The 9,103-nt window shown below is 40.7% G+C and overlaps 1 long non-coding RNA gene across 1 annotated transcript; it reads left to right on the top strand.

Annotated features, from left to right (window-relative positions):
- Positions 1 to 416: 416 nt before the first annotated feature.
- Positions 417 to 746, top strand: LOC117518778. The gene is made up of 2 exons (XR_004563074.1): positions 417 to 473; positions 572 to 746. It is a non-coding gene; the product is annotated as an uncharacterized LOC117518778 (long non-coding RNA).
- Positions 747 to 9,103: the final 8,357 nt, after the last annotated feature.

Genomic DNA, 9,103 nt, shown 5'->3' with positions numbered 1-9,103 from the left:
GACATTGTGATCTGTAGAGAGAGTAGAGAGCAAGTTGAGTCTAGCCTGGAATGGTGTAGATATGCTCTGGAGAGCAGGGGAATGAAACCGGGCCGAAGCAAGACTGAGTAGCTTTGTGTGACTGAGAGGGAGCCTAGTGGAATAGTGCAGTTACAAGGAATGGAAGTGGTGAAAGTAGATGAATTTAAATACTTGGGTCAACTGTCCAAAGTAATGGAGAGTGTTGTAGAGAGGTGATGAAGAGAGTGCAGGCAGGGTGGAGTAGTGGAGAAAGGTGGCAGGAGTTGTGACTGAAGAAAATTTGCAAGAGTGAAGGGGAAAGTTTACAAGACAGTAGTGATACCAGCTATGTTGGACGGCTTAAAGATGATGGTACTAACAAAAAGTTGGCAGAGCTGAAGATGTTGAGATTCTCTTTGGGAGTGATGAGAATGGACAGGATTAGGAATACACATATCAGAGGGACAGGTCAGGTGGGACGGTTTGGAGACAAAGTCAGAGAGTTGAGATTAAGATGGTTTGGTCATGTGCAGAGGAGGGACCCAGGGTATATAGGGAGAAGGATGCTGAGGATGGAGCCACCAGGCAGGAGGAGAAGAGGGAGACCAAAGAGGAGGATTATGGATGTGCTCAGGGAGGATATGCAGGCGGTTGGTGTGATAGAAGAAGATACAGAGGACAGGATGTGATGGAAACGATTGATCTGCTGTGGCGTCCCCTAATGGGAGCAGCTGAAAGACGAAGAATTACAGTTCTGTCGGTTGAAATGTCTATGTGATTTTTTTTTTCATTCCACACTGCCACAATACCAGCTCATGATATCCAAAAAGTCTCTACCTCCACCAGCTTTCTAGTCACATCCATTTCACTGAACTGCAGACATAAAATTTCCATTGCCAATCCTGAGTGCCTGCACACCTACCTTTAACTGGGTTCCACATTTCCTCTGTCACTCTTTCCTAGTCACTAAATTGTAGTACAATATTATTTAATAATATGTAGTCCTCACTAGTTATACCCCGGCAATCCTGATTTCTGGTGTCATTTCCAGTTTACATAACACAGCTTGTACAAACCATACGCCTACATACTGCTGACATCTGACACCCCTTCCCCTTCCTCTTTTCTGAACATGTGTTCCTCAGCATCTCTCGCAATTTGGGGCCATGTAGATAAAGCGGTGTGTCGGTTTATTGTATGCATCTCCTGCAGATTACATACAGATCCATCGCTGACACCACCATGAGGTTGACCCCACTCTCACCTTTCTCCACCGACACACCATCACTTGTCATGAGTGTTTAGCCTGGATCATTGATATACCACAGGATCCCCTACTCTGAAAATAAATAAGAAATATTCCCTTGTGCAATGACATCATGTTTGTAACAATTGCACATTGGTATATGCTGTTGAATTTTTTTTTTCTAAATGTCTGCTTTGGCAGATACGCCACATGAATAAAGTGCAATATGCACTATTTGTGTTATTCTTTTTAATGAAAGAATAACTGATGCAGGAGGTGATTGCAGTGATGTTAAAGCTGTGGGTTTGAGACCAGAGCATCCTCAATTCAAACTGAGGGCCCTTGGGCAAGGTCCTTAATCCCCAAGTTGCTCCAAGTGTGCTTCACATGGAAAAGTGCTATAGAAATGCAGTTCATTTATAAATACATTTTATTTAAAACTTGCCCCACACAAGCAAGAACATTGATGCTCGTCCCTGCATTCATTCTCATTGTGTGTCACACAGTGTTACAGACCATAAAGGATCAGCAAGAAGGTAACCATCCCATCAAATTGATGGAAATACAGCAATAACATGTAAAATTGCAGAAAATGATTGTTGATTGCTATATTACTATTTTAAATTTAGGGCCCGGTCCCACTGAGAAGAGGATTAATTGTGCATGAATTGAGTACACAAATTACGGGCATTCGTTGTCGTCCACAACAAAAATGGCTAAAAATGACAAATGTCCCTGTATGAATTATGGATATATTAATAATATATAGTGAATATATGATGAACAATCATGGTTGTATAACGCATGTAGTGAGGAAACGGATCCGACGCATTGAGATTATCACGGCAGTGTTACGGGTATATTATGAATGCATCGCACACATGTTGCGCGTGCACAGCATCTGCATTGTGGACATAAATGAAGCGCACTTGCTCCTTTCAGCATCACTATTCACACCAACAATACAGCCTCTGGAGCATTTGCTGGCCTTGGATAAGTTGGAGTAAAGAAGCAGTGAACAGGGCGAGTGGTGACGTCAGCGGATCACATCAGAGCGCAGCTCGACTGAACGATTATGATAAGAAGTTAAATCTGTTATAAACATAGAAATAAATACTGTAACAGCTGCAGACAAGACGGAAAAAACGCAACTGTTTTATCAAGCCTTGACAATGTAAACAAGTCAAATAATTACCTTTTCAGATGGCTCACGTGCGCGCGAGCAGCTCCAGCCACAGCTTTGATTCAGGAGGTGATTAGAGCCATTTTTAACAGGTAATTTGCAGAATAAAATGATTAATCTGCCACAAAATAATTATTTTATATAGGCAGCATCCAGCACAAAGCGCGTGGCAGCCGGTAGAACAAAGAACGGCGTCCAGCTGTGAACACAGCGCATCTGATTTACATCCACCGCAAATCAGATGCAAAGCAGACATAATAAAAATGCTTTATTTGTGGCCAATCTGTATGCAGTCGCTACAACTTGTTTTAGTCCGTGATGTGGACATTATGGACATGCAAAATATCCATTTTACACACTGTCCTAGTCTGCTGCTAAGCCACAAATCCCTGTCAGTTGTGGATATCATCAGATGACGGCGAATATACAGCGCATAGATTGAGTATGTATTGTGTATGTATTGAGTATGTATGGAGTATGTATGGCGGATGTCATCCGCAGCCAAAATTTTGTGCAGCTCAAAAATCCTGGCAACGGAAAAACGTGCCTCTGCAGATAACTGTGGCCATGTGCGGGTGTCACCCGACTCATACAAGCATGTTTCATGCATATTGCGGATGTTAAGCGAATATGAACCAATTTTGTGCGCAATCCATACGCAAATCCTCCTAAATGCCAGTGGGACAGGGCCCTTAATTTAGACTACCTTTAACTGTATCTTAGCAGTGACATTCGCATATCTGGGGTCCTTGAGACAGCTGGGAATCAGGAGGTCGCTCGACATGAAGGTTCAAGTATTTGGGTCCTGGTGCTGCCTGTCTCATTGTATGGTTGCAAGACTTGGATGCTAACAAGTGACCTAACATGACAACTAAATGTGTTTGGTACTATGTCTGTGTTTGGTGGATTCTTGAGTACCACTGTAATAACTTTGTGTCAGATGAACAGTTCCTTAGGGAGAATAAAATCAGGACTACACTTGCATTGTGTGGGAATAGCAGCTATCACACTGTGACCATGTAGCGCATTTCTTTGGACATAAGCAGAGTTAGAAACAGAATGTATGGCCCAGCATGCATGTGCTGAGGACCCTGGCAGCTGAAAAAGCCAAGAGGCACCCACATTTTACCTGACTAATTGGAGATGTACCAGATGTGTATCTGTCTGTCTGTCTGTCAACAATTAATCAGTCATTATTGTGTTTGGACATTCCTGCATGCCAAATGTTGTAGCATCAAACTTTGGTGTTCTGACTAATTATTTAAAGTCTGCTGTAAACAATTTGGGGCTGATATTTGACAACTATTTGAGGTTTGTTCAACAAGTTTTTTCATTCTTCATATTCTGGCTAAAGTATCGCCTTTCCTCAATAGACATCTTGAGAAGGCCATTGATGCTTTCTTCAGCTGCAGACTTCATACTGCAATGCACTTTATGCTGGTGTTAAACAGTCCTCCTTTGTGCTCCTCCAGCTTGTGCAAAATACTGCTCCTTGTCTTTCAATGAAAACTTCCAGACATGAGCATATTACTCCTGTACTTTACTCACTCCACTGGCTTGCAGTTCATTTTAGAATGAATTTTAAGATTGGTCCATTTGTTTTGAAAGCCGTTAATGCTCTTGTCCCATCTTACTTGTCTGAAGTTAGAATTCTCTGCAGTTACGGAAGGGCATTGCGATCATCTGATCAACTTTGTTTAGAGGTTCCTTTGGGATAGGGATGTGGCCGATCTGATCCAGTATCAGTATCGGGTTCCGATACCAACATAATTCACGGATCACAAATTTCCGATCCAGCCTGCGGAGATTTCTGATCCAGGAGCCATATCTCTGTGTGTGTTTTCTGCCGAAATTTCTCCACAAGTGATTCCCTGCTTGCTGCGTTGCTAGCTGTCTGCAAACTGCGGAAGGGATTTCTTGAATGGCGTTTGTCTCAATGAGACACGAAGTAATAAGGCACGCCTCCATTAGGAAATCCCTTCTGCAGTTTGCAGCCAGCGAGCAGTCAAGCATTGAGAAGCACTGTGGCTAACCAACTTTTCATCACAGCATGTCCGCTGTGCGTAAATACTTTATACTAGAAACACTGCAAAGCAAGACAGCAACATGCAATGTTTGGGAAAGTAAGACAGCAACATGCAGTGTTTGCAAAGCCGTTGTACCGAGAGGTGGAAGCGCTGTTGCATTTACAATACAGAGAAATTTATCAAACATCTGAAAAAGCACTGTATCAAAGAGCATAAGGATTTGTTTGCTGGGGCAGAAAGACAAATGGAACCAGTAGGAATCAAATCTGGTCATTCCAAAAACAAGGTAAACTTCCACCAGACAACGTGAAAGCTAAAGCGATGACCAAGACGTTACTCGCCTTCATTGTACTTGATGACCAACCGTTATCAGTTGTAGAAAATGAAGGATTTAGCAGCCTGATTGATATACAGTGCCCTCCAAAAGTATTGGAACACTTGGTATTTCACACATCTTAATTTGTTTATGCCATTTCAAATACAAAAAAATACAACAAATAAAAACTATCTTCCTTAAACTAAATCTGAAACCAAATGTCTACAGCTTGATATAAATTAATTACAAATATAAAAGCCAAGATGATGGGTTGACACATGCACAGTGGAGACAAGGTGGACCAGTGTTTAGGGGGCGGACCGTTCAGTCTGCTACAACTGTTGAGCTGATTCACTCTATGATAGAGTGTAATTAACTCTTTTTAGACTGGGATCAAATGCTATCCCAGCAGAGTAAATTTTACTCAGCAAAATTACCTGTGTATGGTCCCACTCTGGCCAGAGTAGGACCATATGTACACTGGCAGTGTTAATTTAACACTGTCAGTGTTAGTTGTACACTGGTGAATTTACTGTGTAGGCTTGCATCCCACATGTACCTTCTGGCAAATTGTAAGTGAACTTTCAGGTCTTCTTTTTAAGAAAATCCTTTTCTATACCACTTCATGAAGCTCTATAACTGGGCATACAAAATATCCTCGTATAAAATCAACAATAATGATAATAATATTAAAGCAAACATAGCTCTAGTATCAGAATAGCATCGGTATCGGCAAGTATCCAAATTCAGGTTTCGGGATTGGATCGGAAGTGAAAAAATGTGGATCGTGCAACTGCATCCCTACTTTGGGGTGATCATGCTTTTGCAGTAGCTGATCCCAAACTGGGAAACAAGTTACCCCCTGATTTATGCATTATGAATGACCTAACACTTTTTAATTCAAAGCTCAATACTTCTTTATTTCAAATGGCTTTTAAAACCTAGTGTTGTTGTGATATTTTTTGCTTGTATGTGCCTTTTAAATTCTGTTCTTTTATTCCCCTGAATTTCATTACTTGATTTTACTGTAAAGCACTTTGGTCACCTTTTGGCTGCTGTAAAGGGCTGTATAAATAAATGCTGATTGATATTTATCTACCTATGAAGAATCGGATGCTGTGGGACTTGACATCACTTTGCTAATTACTCCGGCAGATTCACAGGAATCAGAGGTGAGGTATGTGCACGTCTTTGTGTTTGGAACACAAAGCAGAATTTGGCCTCTGAGTGGAAGCTTGTGTTCAACATCTCACTGATGAAAAGTGATGCGTACTAATTCTGCATCTGCTCAAACCAAACAGGGCTGGAAAGTTCAGCCAAAAAAAGAAAAAGCGAGAGAGAAATCACTTCCTTGTAAATGTCTCTTGCACACTCTTTCCCCTGCAAAATTAAATTTAGCGTGTTTTCCGTCATCCTTTTTCCACATTTTGATGTGACTGACAAATACATGAACATGACTTAGGAGCTTGTGTGTGTTTTTAAGTGTTTGTATGGGAACTGAGATGTGGCTGGTTGGTTTGGCTGTTTAGTGAACCCGTGGCCCTGAAAATCGGCTCCTGTCATGTGGGCTGAAGCTTTGAGGAGTTGATTGTAGCTTCACAGTATAAATACCCAAACAAACACACCGTGGTTAAAATGTGCTATCAGTTTGCCATGTATTTACATTCTTATTCCTTTCCCCTACTTGGTTTCCCTCACTCTCTCTTCCTCACATCTGATTTATTAACTTACAGGCTTTGTTTTACTAGGTTTCCTTTTATTTTCCTCTTTCCTGACATCCCTCTTGGTTTGTGAGTGACATGTAATATTTGTGGTTACAAGATCTACTGCTGAATTAGGAACAAAAAAGCATTTGTGTGGGAACAATAAAGCTTTTGTTTTACTTGTCAGTTAAAGCTGATATGTTTCACACTGTTGTGTGAGAAATATGTAATAAACACTTTTACATCATTTGAAATCATCTCACAACTGTGTTTCTTTGCATTGGGGCTGCATTGTTGCATTTCACATTTGTCAAGTTCAATGAAACAAATCAAAACATGAAATATTGAGGCCATTTGGTTGTTCTTAAGCGCCTTTAAACACAACAGTTTATGCATATGTGCGGAGCCGCTTTTAAAGTAATGCCAGGCTTCTCAAATTTGTTTTCCATGACTGTTCTGCATAATAATACCACACGATCATGCACAGCTATAAGCCCGTTGAAGGGGATCCATTCATAATTCAAAGAAACAAGGTACAAGGAGTGCTGTTGTCAGATATAATAAATTGAGGTGGAAAAGAGTTTGAATTTGAATTTGTATCTTCTTATGGAGGTTGACTACATTATACATACTGCAGGTGCCACTGAGTGTGCGGTAATAGCGTATATGATGGATGGCCAAGCTGCACTGGCTCCCATTCGTCTGGGTTATTCATGGATTTATCTGCTTATTTATTTATTTATTCTTTCACCCAGAGAGAACCTCAGTGTGTATTTATCTAAAATATACTATGTGAAATCAGCTGAGCTTTCCCCACTATAGAGATGAGCAGCCAGACATGTGGCAGTCTTCTCTTAGATGTGTGTCAGGGGGGTTCTGTGCTGATAATTATTGACACTGTTGCAGTTTATTGAATCCTAATAGTCCTTCTCAACATTTAAACATACCCCCAGAAATATCTAGTAACAATTCTTCAAAGAGATTTCAGAGCTAGAGATATCTTTAAATGGTGTCTACTCACAGACACTACAGTAGTTTGGATGACACCCCCAATCCTGAGACACTTTGGCCCCCTGTGTTTTATGATATGTGGGTGGAAATGCATTGCACATGCATGTGGGGAGTGTCCAACTTCACTTTTCTATTTGCACAGGGAATAATCTGAATGGAAAGTAGAACACAGGGTGCAAAGGGTTGTACTGTATTTAGTCACTTAATTAGTCATGGTTGTGTATTGACCACGCCATGAAATAAAACAGGCCAAGTGTCATCTGTCACTACCTATAAGGCTACAGTGTGTAGGATTTAATGTCATCTGGTGGCGAGGTTGCAGATTACATTTTGCTGTCACCGGTCACAATTTTGTTTCCCTTCACGTTTTCACTTCCTTGGTGAGGAGGATTCTTGCTTCATTGCCTTCTCTTCTGATAAGTAACACGTGTGATAGTCCAACCAATGATTATTCTTTTTTGTCTTCAGTCTTTCTGCTGCACTGCAAATGGTGAAAGGCAGAGTAAGTATTTCCGTTTTGGGCGAATGTATCCACGTGGTGGTGCAACATGGTGAATATGAAGGGCTCACTCTAAGCTTGAAAACACTGATTTGTTTTTGCAGGTAATTACACACTGTTGATTAAGTGATTATGAGTGTTCTATTGCAATTCTGCAAATAACCCTACCCCTAATTTCTACACACAGCTTTAAGACACCAGCTCCTGGTACATTGCGACTTACATGGTTTAAGGTGGATGGAAGTGTGGTGGATGGATTATCTCGGAAAAGGAGAAGTGCACACTAACACAGATTTAGATAGATTTGTGAACAATATTGAGAGAAATAGGTCTTTTGCGTATATAGAAAATTATATAGATCTTTGAGTTCAGGTCATGAAAAATGGGCGCAAAAACAAAAGTGTTGCATTTGTATTTTTGTTCAGTATAGATGCTGTGTGTACGCATGCTCAGAGTTCTGTGTATATTCATAAGCACAAATTGGTAAACTCCATACTTTGCCTTGAAATGCTTAAACACATCGTTTCAGCACAATTTTTTTGTATGAATGGTTAATAAATGAAGTTCCCTGGAGTTGTGTCAGAAACAGCATATGGTGGCAACCCATAAAAATGTGCATAAAAATCTGAGTACCATCCATGAGGTGGAAACAGATGATCTTCTGTCATGAGCCTGAGTAACCTGGAGGAGTGCAAAAAAACAAAAAAACAAAACAAAAAGAGCACAAATAAATGTTGAAGACTACTCCCTGATTACTTCATTGAGAATTTTAAATTTTAGTAGCAAATATTTGATTAATTCAGTTTCGTGAAAGTTTGACTTATTTTATCCGAGATAGCATCGACCTACCCTCTGATCACACACAGACACAGACAGTCACCTTACTGCCTTTTATATTTAACCCCGGTACTGCTCCCTTATCAAGAATGCCACTCAAGGAGGTGCATTTGCCCTGAGGGAGGAGACCTCCCCTCGGCCATGTTGTCCCAAGGTTTACTCCCCCATACTGTCAACTACTGTCAACAAGTCTGCATTATGTAAATCTGCCTTAAACAGCGATTTGCTTGAAAAAGTTCAATTCTGAACACAGAAATAGTCAGTTATAGTTCAGAACTACA

Source organism: Thalassophryne amazonica, chromosome 10 (genome assembly GCF_902500255.1).
Source record: "Thalassophryne amazonica chromosome 10, fThaAma1.1, whole genome shotgun sequence".
Lineage (NCBI taxonomy): Eukaryota > Metazoa > Chordata > Actinopteri > Batrachoidiformes > Batrachoididae > Thalassophryne > Thalassophryne amazonica.
The sequence above is the reverse complement of the archived record's forward strand: the minus strand, read 5'-3'. Positions and strand labels throughout refer to the sequence as shown.